Below are 17,095 nucleotides of genomic sequence, written 5' to 3'. Positions count from 1 at the left end.
CCCGCGCCGTTCTCGAAGAACTGGCGGTTCCGGAAGGAAGCGCTTTCGTCAATTGCGGCCGAAAACTAACATTATGTGTGTTGGGAGAAAAGCCGAACTCGAATTCTGCCGTGCTCCTACATTAGATGAGCGCCAACGGCCATACCATGATGAATACACCGGTTCTCGTCCGATCTCCGAAGTTAAGCATCTTCGGGCCCGGCTAGTACTTGGATGGGTGACCGCCTGGGAAACCCGGGTGCTGTTGGCTCCCTTCCTGTTTTTTTTTTTTTTGTTATGTCGCCAGCCCAATTTTCAAACTACCTTTCTGTTGTGACAAAGATGCTTCCTTAAGCCTTTTAAACTACTGTAATGGTACGAAAATGCAGTAATTAACTCAGTTTGAGGGAGAATGTGCTAACCAAGTTTGCCAAGAAGACTTTGAAAACGACAAAACAGTACGAATCGGCAGGTGATTTCTGAAATACGTCACCGCCTATTGTTGTGTAGGAGTGTAGAGTTCCAAATTTGATTTGTAACCACGAATTTATTCCTTAGTCGTCTCGTCTCGTCTCGTCTCGTCTCCTCCCGCAGACGTTTGTCGTGCTTGCGCTGTCATATGGACCACGACCCGAGCGGCAGCGAGCGGCAGTCGAGCAAAGTCGGGACAAGTCGGGACGGGGACAGGGACAGGGATAGGAATGGTGCGAATGCACTGCAAACTACGCAGACACCTGGTGTGAGGCGAGGCGAGGCGAGGCGAGGCGAGGAAGCCCACATCGCTACCAGTGGCGCCCTCCAGCACGACACTGTCACACCCCGCACAGGCCCTCCGCTGAACACCAGGGACAAGATGCGTCCTCCGCTAGTGTCGAAGGCTGCACGCGCCCAGCGAATGACAGGGGGTGCAACGAGCAGCAGTGCGTCTCACACACGCGGCGGTGCGCCCGCCAATTCGGCCGTCACTCTGCTGGGACGCCGGGCGACCCTCCCCGCGCCGTTCTCGAAGAACTGGCGGTTCCGGAAGGAAGCGCTTTCGTCAATTGCGGCCGAAAACTAACATTATGTGTGTTGGGAGAAAAGCCGAACTCGAATTCTGCCGTGCTCCTACATTAGATGAGCGCCAACGGCCATACCATGATGAATACACCGGTTCTCGTCCGATCTCCGAAGTTAAGCATCTTCGGGCCCGGCTAGTACTTGGATGGGTGACCGCCTGGGAAACCCGGGTGCTGTTGGCTCCCTTCCTGTTTTTTTTTTTTTGTTATGTCGCCAGCCCAATTTTCAAACTACCTTTCTGTTGTGACAAAGATGCTTCCTTAAGCCTTTTAAACTACTGTAATGGTACGAAAATGCAGTAATTAACTCAGTTTGAGGGAGAATGTGCTAACCAAGTTTGCCAAGAAGACTTTGAAAACGACAAAACAGTACGAATCGGCAGGTGATTTCTGAAATACGTCACCGCCTATTGTTGTGTAGGAGTGTAGAGTTCCAAATTTGATTTGTAACCACGAATTTATTCCTTAGTCGTCTCGTCTCGTCTCGTCTCGTCTCCTCCCGCAGACGTTTGTCGTGCTTGCGCTGTCATATGGACCACGACCCGAGCGGCAGCGAGCGGCAGTCGAGCAAAGTCGGGACAAGTCGGGACGGGGACAGGGACAGGGATAGGAATGGTGCGAATGCACTGCAAACTACGCAGACACCTGGTGTGAGGCGAGGCGAGGCGAGGCGTGGAAGCCCACATCGCTACCAGTGGCGCCCTCCAGCACGACACTGTCACACCCCGCACAGGCCCTCCGCTGAACACCAGGGACAAGATGCGTCCTCCGCTAGTGTCGAAGGCTGCACGCGCCCAGCGAATGACAGGGGGTGCAACGAGCAGCAGTGCGTCTCACACACGCGGCGGTGCGCCCGCCAATTCGGCCGTCACTCTGCTGGGACGCCGGGCGACCCTCCCCGCGCCGTTCTCGAAGAACTGGCGGTTCCGGAAGGAAGCGCTTTCGTCAATTGCGGCCGAAAACTAACATTATGTGTGTTGGGAGAAAAGCCGAACTCGAATTCTGCCGTGCTCCTACATTAGATGAGCGCCAACGGCCATACCATGATGAATACACCGGTTCTCGTCCGATCTCCGAAGTTAAGCATCTTCGGGCCCGGCTAGTACTTGGATGGGTGACCGCCTGGGAAACCCGGGTGCTGTTGGCTCCCTTCCTGTTTTTTTTTTTTTTTGTTATGTCGCCAGCCCAATTTTCAAACTACCTTTCTGTTGTGACAAAGGTGCTTCCTTAAGCCTTTTAAACTACTGTAATGGTACGAAAATGCAGTAATTAACTCAGTTTGAGGGAGAATGTGCTAACCAAGTTTGCCAAGAAGACTTTGAAAACGACAAAACAGTACGAATCGGCAGGTGATTTCTGAAATACGTCACCGCCTATTGTTGTGTAGGAGTGTAGAGTTCCAAATTTGATTTGTAACCACGAATTTATTCCTTAGTCGTCTCGTCTCGTCTCGTCTCGTCTCCTCCCGCAGACGTTTGTCGTGCTTGCGCTGTCATATGGACCACGACCCGAGCGGCAGCGAGCGGCAGTCGAGCAAAGTCGGGACAAGTCGGGACGGGGACAGGGACAGGGATAGGAATGGTGCGAATGCACTGCAAACTACGCAGACACCTGGTGTGAGGCGAGGCGAGGCGAGGCGAGGCGAGGCGAGGAAGCCCACATCGCTACCAGTGGCGCCCTCCAGCACGACACTGTCACACCCCGCACAGGCCCTCCGCTGAACACCAGGGACAAGATGCGTCCTCCGCTAGTGTCGAAGGCTGCACGCGCCCAGCGAATGACAGGGGGTGCAACGAGCAGCAGTGCGTCTCACACACGCGGCGGTGCGCCCGCCAATTCGGCCGTCACTCTGCTGGGACGCCGGGCGACCCTCCCCGCGCCGTTCTCGAAGAACTGGCGGTTCCGGAAGGAAGCGCTTTCGTCAATTGCGGCCGAAAACTAACATTATGTGTGTTGGGAGAAAAGCCGAACTCGAATTCTGCCGTGCTCCTACATTAGATGAGCGCCAACGGCCATACCATGATGAATACACCGGTTCTCGTCCGATCTCCGAAGTTAAGCATCTTCGGGCCCGGCTAGTACTTGGATGGGTGACCGCCTGGGAAACCCGGGTGCTGTTGGCTCCCTTCCTGTTTTTTTTTTTTTTGTTATGTCGCCAGCCCAATTTTCAAACTACCTTTCTGTTGTGACAAAGATGCTTCCTTAAGCCTTTTAAACTACTGTAATGGTACGAAAATGCAGTAATTAACTCAGTTTGAGGGAGAATGTGCTAACCAAGTTTGCCAAGAAGACTTTGAAAACGACAAAACAGTACGAATCGGCAGGTGATTTCTGAAATACGTCACCGCCTATTGTTGTGTAGGAGTGTAGAGTTCCAAATTTGATTTGTAACCACGAATTTATTCCTTAGTCGTCTCGTCTCGTCTCGTCTCGTCTCCTCCCGCAGACGTTTGTCGTGCTTGCGCTGTCATATGGACCACGACCCGAGCGGCAGCGAGCGGCAGTCGAGCAAAGTCGGGACAAGTCGGGACGGGGACAGGGACAGGGATAGGAATGGTGCGAATGCACTGCAAACTACGCAGACACCTGGTGTGAGGCGAGGCGAGGCGAGGCGAGGCGAGGAAGCCCACATCGCTACCAGTGGCGCCCTCCAGCACGACACTGTCACACCCCGCACAGGCCCTCCGCTGAACACCAGGGACAAGATGCGTCCTCCGCTAGTGTCGAAGGCTGCACGCGCCCAGCGAATGACAGGGGGTGCAACGAGCAGCAGTGCGTCTCACACACGCGGCGGTGCGCCCGCCAATTCGGCCGTCACTCTGCTGGGACGCCGGGCGACCCTCCCCGCGCCGTTCTCGAAGAACTGGCGGTTCCGGAAGGAAGCGCTTTCGTCAATTGCGGCCGAAAACTAACATTATGTGTGTTGGGAGAAAAGCCGAACTCGAATTCTGCCGTGCTCCTACATTAGATGAGCGCCAACGGCCATACCATGATGAATACACCGGTTCTCGTCCGATCTCCGAAGTTAAGCATCTTCGGGCCCGGCTAGTACTTGGATGGGTGACCGCCTGGGAAACCCGGGTGCTGTTGGCTCCCTTCCTGTTTTTTTTTTTTTTTGTTATGTCGCCAGCCCAATTTTCAAACTACCTTTCTGTTGTGACAAAGATGCTTCCTTAAGCCTTTTAAACTACTGTAATGGTACGAAAATGCAGTAATTAACTCAGTTTGAGGGAGAATGTGCTAACCAAGTTTGCCAAGAAGACTTTGAAAACGACAAAACAGTACGAATCGGCAGGTGATTTCTGAAATACGTCACCGCCTATTGTTGTGTAGGAGTGTAGAGTTCCAAATTTGATTTGTAACCACGAATTTATTCCTTAGTCGTCTCGTCTCGTCTCGTCTCGTCTCCTCCCGCAGACGTTTGTCGTGCTTGCGCTGTCATATGGACCACGACCCGAGCGGCAGCGAGCGGCAGTCGAGCAAAGTCGGGACAAGTCGGGACGGGGACAGGGACAGGGATAGGAATGGTGCGAATGCACTGCAAACTACGCAGACACCTGGTGTGAGGCGAGGCGAGGCGAGGCGAGGCGAGGAAGCCCACATCGCTACCAGTGGCGCCCTCCAGCACGACACTGTCACACCCCGCACAGGCCCTCCGCTGAACACCAGGGACAAGATGCGTCCTCCGCTAGTGTCGAAGGCTGCACGCGCCCAGCGAATGACAGGGGGTGCAACGAGCAGCAGTGCGTCTCACACACGCGGCGGTGCGCCCGCCAATTCGGCCGTCACTCTGCTGGGACGCCGGGCGACCCTCCCCGCGCCGTTCTCGAAGAACTGGCGGTTCCGGAAGGAAGCGCTTTCGTCAATTGCGGCCGAAAACTAACATTATGTGTGTTGGGAGAAAAGCCGAACTCGAATTCTGCCGTGCTCCTACATTAGATGAGCGCCAACGGCCATACCATGATGAATACACCGGTTCTCGTCCGATCTCCGAAGTTAAGCATCTTCGGGCCCGGCTAGTACTTGGATGGGTGACCGCCTGGGAAACCCGGGTGCTGTTGGCTCCCTTCCTGTTTTTTTTTTTTTTTGTTATGTCGCCAGCCCAATTTTCAAACTACCTTTCTGTTGTGACAAAGGTGCTTCCTTAAGCCTTTTAAACTACTGTAATGGTACGAAAATGCAGTAATTAACTCAGTTTGAGGGAGAATGTGCTAACCAAGTTTGCCAAGAAGACTTTGAAAACGACAAAACAGTACGAATCGGCAGGTGATTTCTGAAATACGTCACCGCCTATTGTTGTGTAGGAGTGTAGAGTTCCAAATTTGATTTGTAACCACGAATTTATTCCTTAGTCGTCTCGTCTCGTCTCGTCTCGTCTCCTCCCGCAGACGTTTGTCGTGCTTGCGCTGTCATATGGACCACGACCCGAGCGGCAGCGAGCGGCAGTCGAGCAAAGTCGGGACAAGTCGGGACGGGGACAGGGACAGGGATAGGAATGGTGCGAATGCACTGCAAACTACGCAGACACCTGGTGTGAGGCGAGGCGAGGCGAGGCGAGGCGAGGAAGCCCACATCGCTACCAGTGGCGCCCTCCAGCACGACACTGTCACACCCCGCACAGGCCCTCCGCTGAACACCAGGGACAAGATGCGTCCTCCGCTAGTGTCGAAGGCTGCACGCGCCCAGCGAATGACAGGGGGTGCAACGAGCAGCAGTGCGTCTCACACACGCGGCGGTGCGCCCGCCAATTCGGCCGTCACTCTGCTGGGACGCCGGGCGACCCTCCCCGCGCCGTTCTCGAAGAACTGGCGGTTCCGGAAGGAAGCGCTTTCGTCAATTGCGGCCGAAAACTAACATTATGTGTGTTGGGAGAAAAGCCGAACTCGAATTCTGCCGTGCTCCTACATTAGATGAGCGCCAACGGCCATACCATGATGAATACACCGGTTCTCGTCCGATCTCCGAAGTTAAGCATCTTCGGGCCCGGCTAGTACTTGGATGGGTGACCGCCTGGGAAACCCGGGTGCTGTTGGCTCCCTTCCTGTTTTTTTTTTTTTTTGTTATGTCGCCAGCCCAATTTTCAAACTACCTTTCTGTTGTGACAAAGATGCTTCCTTAAGCCTTTTAAACTACTGTAATGGTACGAAAATGCAGTAATTAACTCAGTTTGAGGGAGAATGTGCTAACCAAGTTTGCCAAGAAGACTTTGAAAACGACAAAACAGTACGAATCGGCAGGTGATTTCTGAAATACGTCACCGCCTATTGTTGTGTAGGAGTGTAGAGTTCCAAATTTGATTTGTAACCACGAATTTATTCCTTAGTCGTCTCGTCTCGTCTCGTCTCGTCTCCTCCCGCAGACGTTTGTCGTGCTTGCGCTGTCATATGGACCACGACCCGAGCGGCAGCGAGCGGCAGTCGAGCAAAGTCGGGACAAGTCGGGACGGGGACAGGGACAGGGATAGGAATGGTGCGAATGCACTGCAAACTACGCAGACACCTGGTGTGAGGCGAGGCGAGGCGAGGCGAGGCGAGGAAGCCCACATCGCTACCAGTGGCGCCCTCCAGCACGACACTGTCACACCCCGCACAGGCCCTCCGCTGAACACCAGGGACAAGATGCGTCCTCCGCTAGTGTCGAAGGCTGCACGCGCCCAGCGAATGACAGGGGGTGCAACGAGCAGCAGTGCGTCTCACACACGCGGCGGTGCGCCCGCCAATTCGGCCGTCACTCTGCTGGGACGCCGGGCGACCCTCCCCGCGCCGTTCTCGAAGAACTGGCGGTTCCGGAAGGAAGCGCTTTCGTCAATTGCGGCCGAAAACTAACATTATGTGTGTTGGGAGAAAAGCCGAACTCGAATTCTGCCGTGCTCCTACATTAGATGAGCGCCAACGGCCATACCATGATGAATACACCGGTTCTCGTCCGATCTCCGAAGTTAAGCATCTTCGGGCCCGGCTAGTACTTGGATGGGTGACCGCCTGGGAAACCCGGGTGCTGTTGGCTCCCTTCCTGTTTTTTTTTTTTTTTGTTATGTCGCCAGCCCAATTTTCAAACTACCTTTCTGTTGTGACAAAGATGCTTCCTTAAGCCTTTTAAACTACTGTAATGGTACGAAAATGCAGTAATTAACTCAGTTTGAGGGAGAATGTGCTAACCAAGTTTGCCAAGAAGACTTTGAAAACGACAAAACAGTACGAATCGGCAGGTGATTTCTGAAATACGTCACCGCCTATTGTTGTGTAGGAGTGTAGAGTTCCAAATTTGATTTGTAACCACGAATTTATTCCTTAGTCGTCTCGTCTCGTCTCGTCTCGTCTCCTCCCGCAGACGTTTGTCGTGCTTGCGCTGTCATATGGACCACGACCCGAGCGGCAGCGAGCGGCAGTCGAGCAAAGTCGGGACAAGTCGGGACGGGGACAGGGACAGGGATAGGAATGGTGCGAATGCACTGCAAACTACGCAGACACCTGGTGTGAGGCGAGGCGAGGCGAGGCGTGGAAGCCCACATCGCTACCAGTGGCGCCCTCCAGCACGACACTGTCACACCCCGCACAGGCCCTCCGCTGAACACCAGGGACAAGATGCGTCCTCCGCTAGTGTCGAAGGCTGCACGCGCCCAGCGAATGACAGGGGGTGCAACGAGCAGCAGTGCGTCTCACACACGCGGCGGTGCGCCCGCCAATTCGGCCGTCACTCTGCTGGGACGCCGGGCGACCCTCCCCGCGCCGTTCTCGAAGAACTGGCGGTTCCGGAAGGAAGCGCTTTCGTCAATTGCGGCCGAAAACTAACATTATGTGTGTTGGGAGAAAAGCCGAACTCGAATTCTGCCGTGCTCCTACATTAGATGAGCGCCAACGGCCATACCATGATGAATACACCGGTTCTCGTCCGATCTCCGAAGTTAAGCATCTTCGGGCCCGGCTAGTACTTGGATGGGTGACCGCCTGGGAAACCCGGGTGCTGTTGGCTCCCTTCCTGTTTTTTTTTTTTTTTGTTATGTCGCCAGCCCAATTTTCAAACTACCTTTCTGTTGTGACAAAGGTGCTTCCTTAAGCCTTTTAAACTACTGTAATGGTACGAAAATGCAGTAATTAACTCAGTTTGAGGGAGAATGTGCTAACCAAGTTTGCCAAGAAGACTTTGAAAACGACAAAACAGTACGAATCGGCAGGTGATTTCTGAAATACGTCACCGCCTATTGTTGTGTAGGAGTGTAGAGTTCCAAATTTGATTTGTAACCACGAATTTATTCCTTAGTCGTCTCGTCTCGTCTCGTCTCGTCTCCTCCCGCAGACGTTTGTCGTGCTTGCGCTGTCATATGGACCACGACCCGAGCGGCAGCGAGCGGCAGTCGAGCAAAGTCGGGACAAGTCGGGACGGGGACAGGGACAGGGATAGGAATGGTGCGAATGCACTGCAAACTACGCAGACACCTGGTGTGAGGCGAGGCGAGGCGAGGCGAGGCGAGGAAGCCCACATCGCTACCAGTGGCGCCCTCCAGCACGACACTGTCACACCCCGCACAGGCCCTCCGCTGAACACCAGGGACAAGATGCGTCCTCCGCTAGTGTCGAAGGCTGCACGCGCCCAGCGAATGACAGGGGGTGCAACGAGCAGCAGTGCGTCTCACACACGCGGCGGTGCGCCCGCCAATTCGGCCGTCACTCTGCTGGGACGCCGGGCGACCCTCCCCGCGCCGTTCTCGAAGAACTGGCGGTTCCGGAAGGAAGCGCTTTCGTCAATTGCGGCCGAAAACTAACATTATGTGTGTTGGGAGAAAAGCCGAACTCGAATTCTGCCGTGCTCCTACATTAGATGAGCGCCAACGGCCATACCATGATGAATACACCGGTTCTCGTCCGATCTCCGAAGTTAAGCATCTTCGGGCCCGGCTAGTACTTGGATGGGTGACCGCCTGGGAAACCCGGGTGCTGTTGGCTCCCTTCCTGTTTTTTTTTTTTTTTGTTATGTCGCCAGCCCAATTTTCAAACTACCTTTCTGTTGTGACAAAGATGCTTCCTTAAGCCTTTTAAACTACTGTAATGGTACGAAAATGCAGTAATTAACTCAGTTTGAGGGAGAATGTGCTAACCAAGTTTGCCAAGAAGACTTTGAAAACGACAAAACAGTACGAATCGGCAGGTGATTTCTGAAATACGTCACCGCCTATTGTTGTGTAGGAGTGTAGAGTTCCAAATTTGATTTGTAACCACGAATTTATTCCTTAGTCGTCTCGTCTCGTCTCGTCTCGTCTCCTCCCGCAGACGTTTGTCGTGCTTGCGCTGTCATATGGACCACGACCCGAGCGGCAGCGAGCGGCAGTCGAGCAAAGTCGGGACAAGTCGGGACGGGGACAGGGACAGGGATAGGAATGGTGCGAATGCACTGCAAACTACGCAGACACCTGGTGTGAGGCGAGGCGAGGCGAGGCGTGGAAGCCCACATCGCTACCAGTGGCGCCCTCCAGCACGACACTGTCACACCCCGCACAGGCCCTCCGCTGAACACCAGGGACAAGATGCGTCCTCCGCTAGTGTCGAAGGCTGCACGCGCCCAGCGAATGACAGGGGGTGCAACGAGCAGCAGTGCGTCTCACACACGCGGCGGTGCGCCCGCCAATTCGGCCGTCACTCTGCTGGGACGCCGGGCGACCCTCCCCGCGCCGTTCTCGAAGAACTGGCGGTTCCGGAAGGAAGCGCTTTCGTCAATTGCGGCCGAAAACTAACATTATGTGTGTTGGGAGAAAAGCCGAACTCGAATTCTGCCGTGCTCCTACATTAGATGAGCGCCAACGGCCATACCATGATGAATACACCGGTTCTCGTCCGATCTCCGAAGTTAAGCATCTTCGGGCCCGGCTAGTACTTGGATGGGTGACCGCCTGGGAAACCCGGGTGCTGTTGGCTCCCTTCCTGTTTTTTTTTTTTTTTGTTATGTCGCCAGCCCAATTTTCAAACTACCTTTCTGTTGTGACAAAGGTGCTTCCTTAAGCCTTTTAAACTACTGTAATGGTACGAAAATGCAGTAATTAACTCAGTTTGAGGGAGAATGTGCTAACCAAGTTTGCCAAGAAGACTTTGAAAACGACAAAACAGTACGAATCGGCAGGTGATTTCTGAAATACGTCACCGCCTATTGTTGTGTAGGAGTGTAGAGTTCCAAATTTGATTTGTAACCACGAATTTATTCCTTAGTCGTCTCGTCTCGTCTCGTCTCGTCTCCTCCCGCAGACGTTTGTCGTGCTTGCGCTGTCATATGGACCACGACCCGAGCGGCAGCGAGCGGCAGTCGAGCAAAGTCGGGACAAGTCGGGACGGGGACAGGGACAGGGATAGGAATGGTGCGAATGCACTGCAAACTACGCAGACACCTGGTGTGAGGCGAGGCGAGGCGAGGCGAGGCGAGGAAGCCCACATCGCTACCAGTGGCGCCCTCCAGCACGACACTGTCACACCCCGCACAGGCCCTCCGCTGAACACCAGGGACAAGATGCGTCCTCCGCTAGTGTCGAAGGCTGCACGCGCCCAGCGAATGACAGGGGGTGCAACGAGCAGCAGTGCGTCTCACACACGCGGCGGTGCGCCCGCCAATTCGGCCGTCACTCTGCTGGGACGCCGGGCGACCCTCCCCGCGCCGTTCTCGAAGAACTGGCGGTTCCGGAAGGAAGCGCTTTCGTCAATTGCGGCCGAAAACTAACATTATGTGTGTTGGGAGAAAAGCCGAACTCGAATTCTGCCGTGCTCCTACATTAGATGAGCGCCAACGGCCATACCATGATGAATACACCGGTTCTCGTCCGATCTCCGAAGTTAAGCATCTTCGGGCCCGGCTAGTACTTGGATGGGTGACCGCCTGGGAAACCCGGGTGCTGTTGGCTCCCTTCCTGTTTTTTTTTTTTTTTGTTATGTCGCCAGCCCAATTTTCAAACTACCTTTCTGTTGTGACAAAGATGCTTCCTTAAGCCTTTTAAACTACTGTAATGGTACGAAAATGCAGTAATTAACTCAGTTTGAGGGAGAATGTGCTAACCAAGTTTGCCAAGAAGACTTTGAAAACGACAAAACAGTACGAATCGGCAGGTGATTTCTGAAATACGTCACCGCCTATTGTTGTGTAGGAGTGTAGAGTTCCAAATTTGATTTGTAACCACGAATTTATTCCTTAGTCGTCTCGTCTCGTCTCGTCTCGTCTCCTCCCGCAGACGTTTGTCGTGCTTGCGCTGTCATATGGACCACGACCCGAGCGGCAGCGAGCGGCAGTCGAGCAAAGTCGGGACAAGTCGGGACGGGGACAGGGACAGGGATAGGAATGGTGCGAATGCACTGCAAACTACGCAGACACCTGGTGTGAGGCGAGGCGAGGCGAGGCGTGGAAGCCCACATCGCTACCAGTGGCGCCCTCCAGCACGACACTGTCACACCCCGCACAGGCCCTCCGCTGAACACCAGGGACAAGATGCGTCCTCCGCTAGTGTCGAAGGCTGCACGCGCCCAGCGAATGACAGGGGGTGCAACGAGCAGCAGTGCGTCTCACACACGCGGCGGTGCGCCCGCCAATTCGGCCGTCACTCTGCTGGGACGCCGGGCGACCCTCCCCGCGCCGTTCTCGAAGAACTGGCGGTTCCGGAAGGAAGCGCTTTCGTCAATTGCGGCCGAAAACTAACATTATGTGTGTTGGGAGAAAAGCCGAACTCGAATTCTGCCGTGCTCCTACATTAGATGAGCGCCAACGGCCATACCATGATGAATACACCGGTTCTCGTCCGATCTCCGAAGTTAAGCATCTTCGGGCCCGGCTAGTACTTGGATGGGTGACCGCCTGGGAAACCCGGGTGCTGTTGGCTCCCTTCCTGTTTTTTTTTTTTTTTGTTATGTCGCCAGCCCAATTTTCAAACTACCTTTCTGTTGTGACAAAGGTGCTTCCTTAAGCCTTTTAAACTACTGTAATGGTACGAAAATGCAGTAATTAACTCAGTTTGAGGGAGAATGTGCTAACCAAGTTTGCCAAGAAGACTTTGAAAACGACAAAACAGTACGAATCGGCAGGTGATTTCTGAAATACGTCACCGCCTATTGTTGTGTAGGAGTGTAGAGTTCCAAATTTGATTTGTAACCACGAATTTATTCCTTAGTCGTCTCGTCTCGTCTCGTCTCGTCTCCTCCCGCAGACGTTTGTCGTGCTTGCGCTGTCATATGGACCACGACCCGAGCGGCAGCGAGCGGCAGTCGAGCAAAGTCGGGACAAGTCGGGACGGGGACAGGGACAGGGATAGGAATGGTGCGAATGCACTGCAAACTACGCAGACACCTGGTGTGAGGCGAGGCGAGGCGAGGCGAGGCGAGGAAGCCCACATCGCTACCAGTGGCGCCCTCCAGCACGACACTGTCACACCCCGCACAGGCCCTCCGCTGAACACCAGGGACAAGATGCGTCCTCCGCTAGTGTCGAAGGCTGCACGCGCCCAGCGAATGACAGGGGGTGCAACGAGCAGCAGTGCGTCTCACACACGCGGCGGTGCGCCCGCCAATTCGGCCGTCACTCTGCTGGGACGCCGGGCGACCCTCCCCGCGCCGTTCTCGAAGAACTGGCGGTTCCGGAAGGAAGCGCTTTCGTCAATTGCGGCCGAAAACTAACATTATGTGTGTTGGGAGAAAAGCCGAACTCGAATTCTGCCGTGCTCCTACATTAGATGAGCGCCAACGGCCATACCATGATGAATACACCGGTTCTCGTCCGATCTCCGAAGTTAAGCATCTTCGGGCCCGGCTAGTACTTGGATGGGTGACCGCCTGGGAAACCCGGGTGCTGTTGGCTCCCTTCCTGTTTTTTTTTTTTTTGTTATGTCGCCAGCCCAATTTTCAAACTACCTTTCTGTTGTGACAAAGATGCTTCCTTAAGCCTTTTAAACTACTGTAATGGTACGAAAATGCAGTAATTAACTCAGTTTGAGGGAGAATGTGCTAACCAAGTTTGCCAAGAAGACTTTGAAAACGACAAAACAGTACGAATCGGCAGGTGATTTCTGAAATACGTCACCGCCTATTGTTGTGTAGGAGTGTAGAGTTCCAAATTTGATTTGTAACCACGAATTTATTCCTTAGTCGTCTCGTCTCGTCTCGTCTCGTCTCCTCCCGCAGACGTTTGTCGTGCTTGCGCTGTCATATGGACCACGACCCGAGCGGCAGCGAGCGGCAGTCGAGCAAAGTCGGGACAAGTCGGGACGGGGACAGGGACAGGGATAGGAATGGTGCGAATGCACTGCAAACTACGCAGACACCTGGTGTGAGGCGAGGTGAGGCGAGGCGAGGCGAGGAAGCCCACATCGCTACCAGTGGCGCCCTCCAGCACGACACTGTCACACCCCGCACAGGCCCTCCGCTGAACACCAGGGACAAGATGCGTCCTCCGCTAGTGTCGAAGGCTGCACGCGCCCAGCGAATGACAGGGGGTGCAACGAGCAGCAGTGCGTCTCACACACGCGGCGGTGCGCCCGCCAATTCGGCCGTCACTCTGCTGGGACGCCGGGCGACCCTCCCCGCGCCGTTCTCGAAGAACTGGCGGTTCCGGAAGGAAGCGCTTTCGTCAATTGCGGCCGAAAACTAACATTATGTGTGTTGGGAGAAAAGCCGAACTCGAATTCTGCCGTGCTCCTACATTAGATGAGCGCCAACGGCCATACCATGATGAATACACCGGTTCTCGTCCGATCTCCGAAGTTAAGCATCTTCGGGCCCGGCTAGTACTTGGATGGGTGACCGCCTGGGAAACCCGGGTGCTGTTGGCTCCCTTCCTGTTTTTTTTTTTTTTTGTTATGTCGCCAGCCCAATTTTCAAACTACCTTTCTGTTGTGACAAAGATGCTTCCTTAAGCCTTTTAAACTACTGTAATGGTACGAAAATGCAGTAATTAACTCAGTTTGAGGGAGAATGTGCTAACCAAGTTTGCCAAGAAGACTTTGAAAACGACAAAACAGTACGAATCGGCAGGTGATTTCTGAAATACGTCACCGCCTATTGTTGTGTAGGAGTGTAGAGTTCCAAATTTGATTTGTAACCACGAATTTATTCCTTAGTCGTCTCGTCTCGTCTCGTCTCGTCTCCTCCCGCAGACGTTTGTCGTGCTTGCGCTGTCATATGGACCACGACCCGAGCGGCAGCGAGCGGCAGTCGAGCAAAGTCGGGACAAGTCGGGACGGGGACAGGGACAGGGATAGGAATGGTGCGAATGCACTGCAAACTACGCAGACACCTGGTGTGAGGCGAGGCGAGGCGAGGCGTGGAAGCCCACATCGCTACCAGTGGCGCCCTCCAGCACGACACTGTCACACCCCGCACAGGCCCTCCGCTGAACACCAGGGACAAGATGCGTCCTCCGCTAGTGTCGAAGGCTGCACGCGCCCAGCGAATGACAGGGGGTGCAACGAGCAGCAGTGCGTCTCACACACGCGGCGGTGCGCCCGCCAATTCGGCCGTCACTCTGCTGGGACGCCGGGCGACCCTCCCCGCGCCGTTCTCGAAGAACTGGCGGTTCCGGAAGGAAGCGCTTTCGTCAATTGCGGCCGAAAACTAACATTATGTGTGTTGGGAGAAAAGCCGAACTCGAATTCTGCCGTGCTCCTACATTAGATGAGCGCCAACGGCCATACCATGATGAATACACCGGTTCTCGTCCGATCTCCGAAGTTAAGCATCTTCGGGCCCGGCTAGTACTTGGATGGGTGACCGCCTGGGAAACCCGGGTGCTGTTGGCTCCCTTCCTGTTTTTTTTTTTTTTTGTTATGTCGCCAGCCCAATTTTCAAACTACCTTTCTGTTGTGACAAAGGTGCTTCCTTAAGCCTTTTAAACTACTGTAATGGTACGAAAATGCAGTAATTAACTCAGTTTGAGGGAGAATGTGCTAACCAAGTTTGCCAAGAAGACTTTGAAAACGACAAAACAGTACGAATCGGCAGGTGATTTCTGAAATACGTCACCGCCTATTGTTGTGTAGGAGTGTAGAGTTCCAAATTTGATTTGTAACCACGAATTTATTCCTTAGTCGTCTCGTCTCGTCTCGTCTCGTCTCCTCCCGCAGACGTTTGTCGTGCTTGCGCTGTCATATGGACCACGACCCGAGCGGCAGCGAGCGGCAGTCGAGCAAAGTCGGGACAAGTCGGGACGGGGACAGGGACAGGGATAGGAATGGTGCGAATGCACTGCAAACTACGCAGACACCTGGTGTGAGGCGAGGCGAGGCGAGGCGAGGCGAGGAAGCCCACATCGCTACCAGTGGCGCCCTCCAGCACGACACTGTCACACCCCGCACAGGCCCTCCGCTGAACACCAGGGACAAGATGCGTCCTCCGCTAGTGTCGAAGGCTGCACGCGCCCAGCGAATGACAGGGGGTGCAACGAGCAGCAGTGCGTCTCACACACGCGGCGGTGCGCCCGCCAATTCGGCCGTCACTCTGCTGGGACGCCGGGCGACCCTCCCCGCGCCGTTCTCGAAGAACTGGCGGTTCCGGAAGGAAGCGCTTTCGTCAATTGCGGCCGAAAACTAACATTATGTGTGTTGGGAGAAAAGCCGAACTCGAATTCTGCCGTGCTCCTACATTAGATGAGCGCCAACGGCCATACCATGATGAATACACCGGTTCTCGTCCGATCTCCGAAGTTAAGCATCTTCGGGCCCGGCTAGTACTTGGATGGGTGACCGCCTGGGAAACCCGGGTGCTGTTGGCTCCCTTCCTGTTTTTTTTTTTTTTGTTATGTCGCCAGCCCAATTTTCAAACTACCTTTCTGTTGTGACAAAGATGCTTCCTTAAGCCTTTTAAACTACTGTAATGGTACGAAAATGCAGTAATTAACTCAGTTTGAGGGAGAATGTGCTAACCAAGTTTGCCAAGAAGACTTTGAAAACGACAAAACAGTACGAATCGGCAGGTGATTTCTGAAATACGTCACCGCCTATTGTTGTGTAGGAGTGTAGAGTTCCAAATTTGATTTGTAACCACGAATTTATTCCTTAGTCGTCTCGTCTCGTCTCGTCTCGTCTCCTCCCGCAGACGTTTGTCGTGCTTGCGCTGTCATATGGACCACGACCCGAGCGGCAGCGAGCGGCAGTCGAGCAAAGTCGGGACAAGTCGGGACGGGGACAGGGACAGGGATAGGAATGGTGCGAATGCACTGCAAACTACGCAGACACCTGGTGTGAGGCGAGGCGAGGCGAGGCGTGGAAGCCCACATCGCTACCAGTGGCGCCCTCCAGCACGACACTGTCACACCCCGCACAGGCCCTCCGCTGAACACCAGGGACAAGATGCGTCCTCCGCTAGTGTCGAAGGCTGCACGCGCCCAGCGAATGACAGGGGGTGCAACGAGCAGCAGTGCGTCTCACACACGCGGCGGTGCGCCCGCCAATTCGGCCGTCACTCTGCTGGGACGCCGGGCGACCCTCCCCGCGCCGTTCTCGAAGAACTGGCGGTTCCGGAAGGAAGCGCTTTCGTCAATTGCGGCCGAAAACTAACATTATGTGTGTTGGGAGAAAAGCCGAACTCGAATTCTGCCGTGCTCCTACATTAGATGAGCGCCAACGGCCATACCATGATGAATACACCGGTTCTCGTCCGATCTCCGAAGTTAAGCATCTTCGGGCCCGGCTAGTACTTGGATGGGTGACCGCCTGGGAAACCCGGGTGCTGTTGGCTCCCTTCCTGTTTTTTTTTTTTTTTGTTATGTCGCCAGCCCAATTTTCAAACTACCTTTCTGTTGTGACAAAGGTGCTTCCTTAAGCCTTTTAAACTACTGTAATGGTACGAAAATGCAGTAATTAACTCAGTTTGAGGGAGAATGTGCTAACCAAGTTTGCCAAGAAGACTTTGAAAACGACAAAACAGTACGAATCGGCAGGTGATTTCTGAAATACGTCACCGCCTATTGTTGTGTAGGAGTGTAGAGTTCCAAATTTGATTTGTAACCACGAATTTATTCCTTAGTCGTCTCGTCTCGTCTCGTCTCGTCTCCTCCCGCAGACGTTTGTCGTGCTTGCGCTGTCATATGGACCACGACCCGAGCGG

At 54.3% G+C, this 17,095-nt stretch overlaps 18 non-coding genes across 18 annotated transcripts; all 18 read left to right on the top strand.

Moving 5' to 3' along the window:
- Positions 1-131: 131 nt before the first annotated feature.
- LOC126140169 (5S ribosomal RNA) lies at positions 132-250 on the top strand. The gene has a single exon (XR_007528794.1). It is a non-coding gene; the product is annotated as a 5S ribosomal RNA (ribosomal RNA).
- An 851-nt stretch (positions 251-1,101) lies between these two features.
- On the top strand, positions 1,102-1,220 carry LOC126140167 (5S ribosomal RNA). The gene has a single exon (XR_007528792.1). It is a non-coding gene; the product is annotated as a 5S ribosomal RNA (ribosomal RNA).
- Positions 1,221-2,065: 845 nt separating this feature from the next.
- LOC126140166 (5S ribosomal RNA) lies at positions 2,066-2,184 on the top strand. Its single transcript, XR_007528791.1, has one exon. It is a non-coding gene; the product is annotated as a 5S ribosomal RNA (ribosomal RNA).
- Positions 2,185-3,041: 857 nt separating this feature from the next.
- LOC126140165 (5S ribosomal RNA) lies at positions 3,042-3,160 on the top strand. The gene has a single exon (XR_007528790.1). It is a non-coding gene; the product is annotated as a 5S ribosomal RNA (ribosomal RNA).
- Positions 3,161-4,011: 851 nt separating this feature from the next.
- LOC126140164 (5S ribosomal RNA) lies at positions 4,012-4,130 on the top strand. Its single transcript, XR_007528789.1, has one exon. It is a non-coding gene; the product is annotated as a 5S ribosomal RNA (ribosomal RNA).
- An 852-nt stretch (positions 4,131-4,982) lies between these two features.
- Positions 4,983-5,101, top strand: LOC126140163 (5S ribosomal RNA). The gene has a single exon (XR_007528788.1). It is a non-coding gene; the product is annotated as a 5S ribosomal RNA (ribosomal RNA).
- Positions 5,102-5,953: 852 nt separating this feature from the next.
- Positions 5,954-6,072, top strand: LOC126140161 (5S ribosomal RNA). Its single transcript, XR_007528787.1, has one exon. It is a non-coding gene; the product is annotated as a 5S ribosomal RNA (ribosomal RNA).
- Positions 6,073-6,924: 852 nt separating this feature from the next.
- On the top strand, positions 6,925-7,043 carry LOC126140160 (5S ribosomal RNA). The gene has a single exon (XR_007528786.1). It is a non-coding gene; the product is annotated as a 5S ribosomal RNA (ribosomal RNA).
- Positions 7,044-7,890: 847 nt separating this feature from the next.
- LOC126140159 (5S ribosomal RNA) lies at positions 7,891-8,009 on the top strand. Its single transcript, XR_007528785.1, has one exon. It is a non-coding gene; the product is annotated as a 5S ribosomal RNA (ribosomal RNA).
- An 852-nt stretch (positions 8,010-8,861) lies between these two features.
- Positions 8,862-8,980, top strand: LOC126140158 (5S ribosomal RNA). Its single transcript, XR_007528784.1, has one exon. It is a non-coding gene; the product is annotated as a 5S ribosomal RNA (ribosomal RNA).
- Positions 8,981-9,827: 847 nt separating this feature from the next.
- LOC126140157 (5S ribosomal RNA) lies at positions 9,828-9,946 on the top strand. The gene has a single exon (XR_007528783.1). It is a non-coding gene; the product is annotated as a 5S ribosomal RNA (ribosomal RNA).
- An 852-nt stretch (positions 9,947-10,798) lies between these two features.
- On the top strand, positions 10,799-10,917 carry LOC126140155 (5S ribosomal RNA). Its single transcript, XR_007528781.1, has one exon. It is a non-coding gene; the product is annotated as a 5S ribosomal RNA (ribosomal RNA).
- Positions 10,918-11,764: 847 nt separating this feature from the next.
- Positions 11,765-11,883, top strand: LOC126140154 (5S ribosomal RNA). The gene has a single exon (XR_007528780.1). It is a non-coding gene; the product is annotated as a 5S ribosomal RNA (ribosomal RNA).
- An 852-nt stretch (positions 11,884-12,735) lies between these two features.
- Positions 12,736-12,854, top strand: LOC126140153 (5S ribosomal RNA). Its single transcript, XR_007528779.1, has one exon. It is a non-coding gene; the product is annotated as a 5S ribosomal RNA (ribosomal RNA).
- Positions 12,855-13,705: 851 nt separating this feature from the next.
- On the top strand, positions 13,706-13,824 carry LOC126140152 (5S ribosomal RNA). The gene has a single exon (XR_007528778.1). It is a non-coding gene; the product is annotated as a 5S ribosomal RNA (ribosomal RNA).
- Positions 13,825-14,671: 847 nt separating this feature from the next.
- LOC126140150 (5S ribosomal RNA) lies at positions 14,672-14,790 on the top strand. The gene has a single exon (XR_007528777.1). It is a non-coding gene; the product is annotated as a 5S ribosomal RNA (ribosomal RNA).
- An 852-nt stretch (positions 14,791-15,642) lies between these two features.
- LOC126140143 (5S ribosomal RNA) lies at positions 15,643-15,761 on the top strand. The gene has a single exon (XR_007528771.1). It is a non-coding gene; the product is annotated as a 5S ribosomal RNA (ribosomal RNA).
- Positions 15,762-16,607: 846 nt separating this feature from the next.
- LOC126140131 (5S ribosomal RNA) lies at positions 16,608-16,726 on the top strand. Its single transcript, XR_007528760.1, has one exon. It is a non-coding gene; the product is annotated as a 5S ribosomal RNA (ribosomal RNA).
- Positions 16,727-17,095: the final 369 nt, after the last annotated feature.

This window comes from Schistocerca cancellata, unplaced genomic scaffold, assembly GCF_023864275.1.
Source record: "Schistocerca cancellata isolate TAMUIC-IGC-003103 unplaced genomic scaffold, iqSchCanc2.1 HiC_scaffold_699, whole genome shotgun sequence".
Taxonomy (NCBI): Eukaryota; Metazoa; Arthropoda; class Insecta; order Orthoptera; family Acrididae; genus Schistocerca; species Schistocerca cancellata.
Note: the sequence above shows the minus strand (reverse complement) of the source record. Positions and strands in the feature narration are given on the sequence as shown.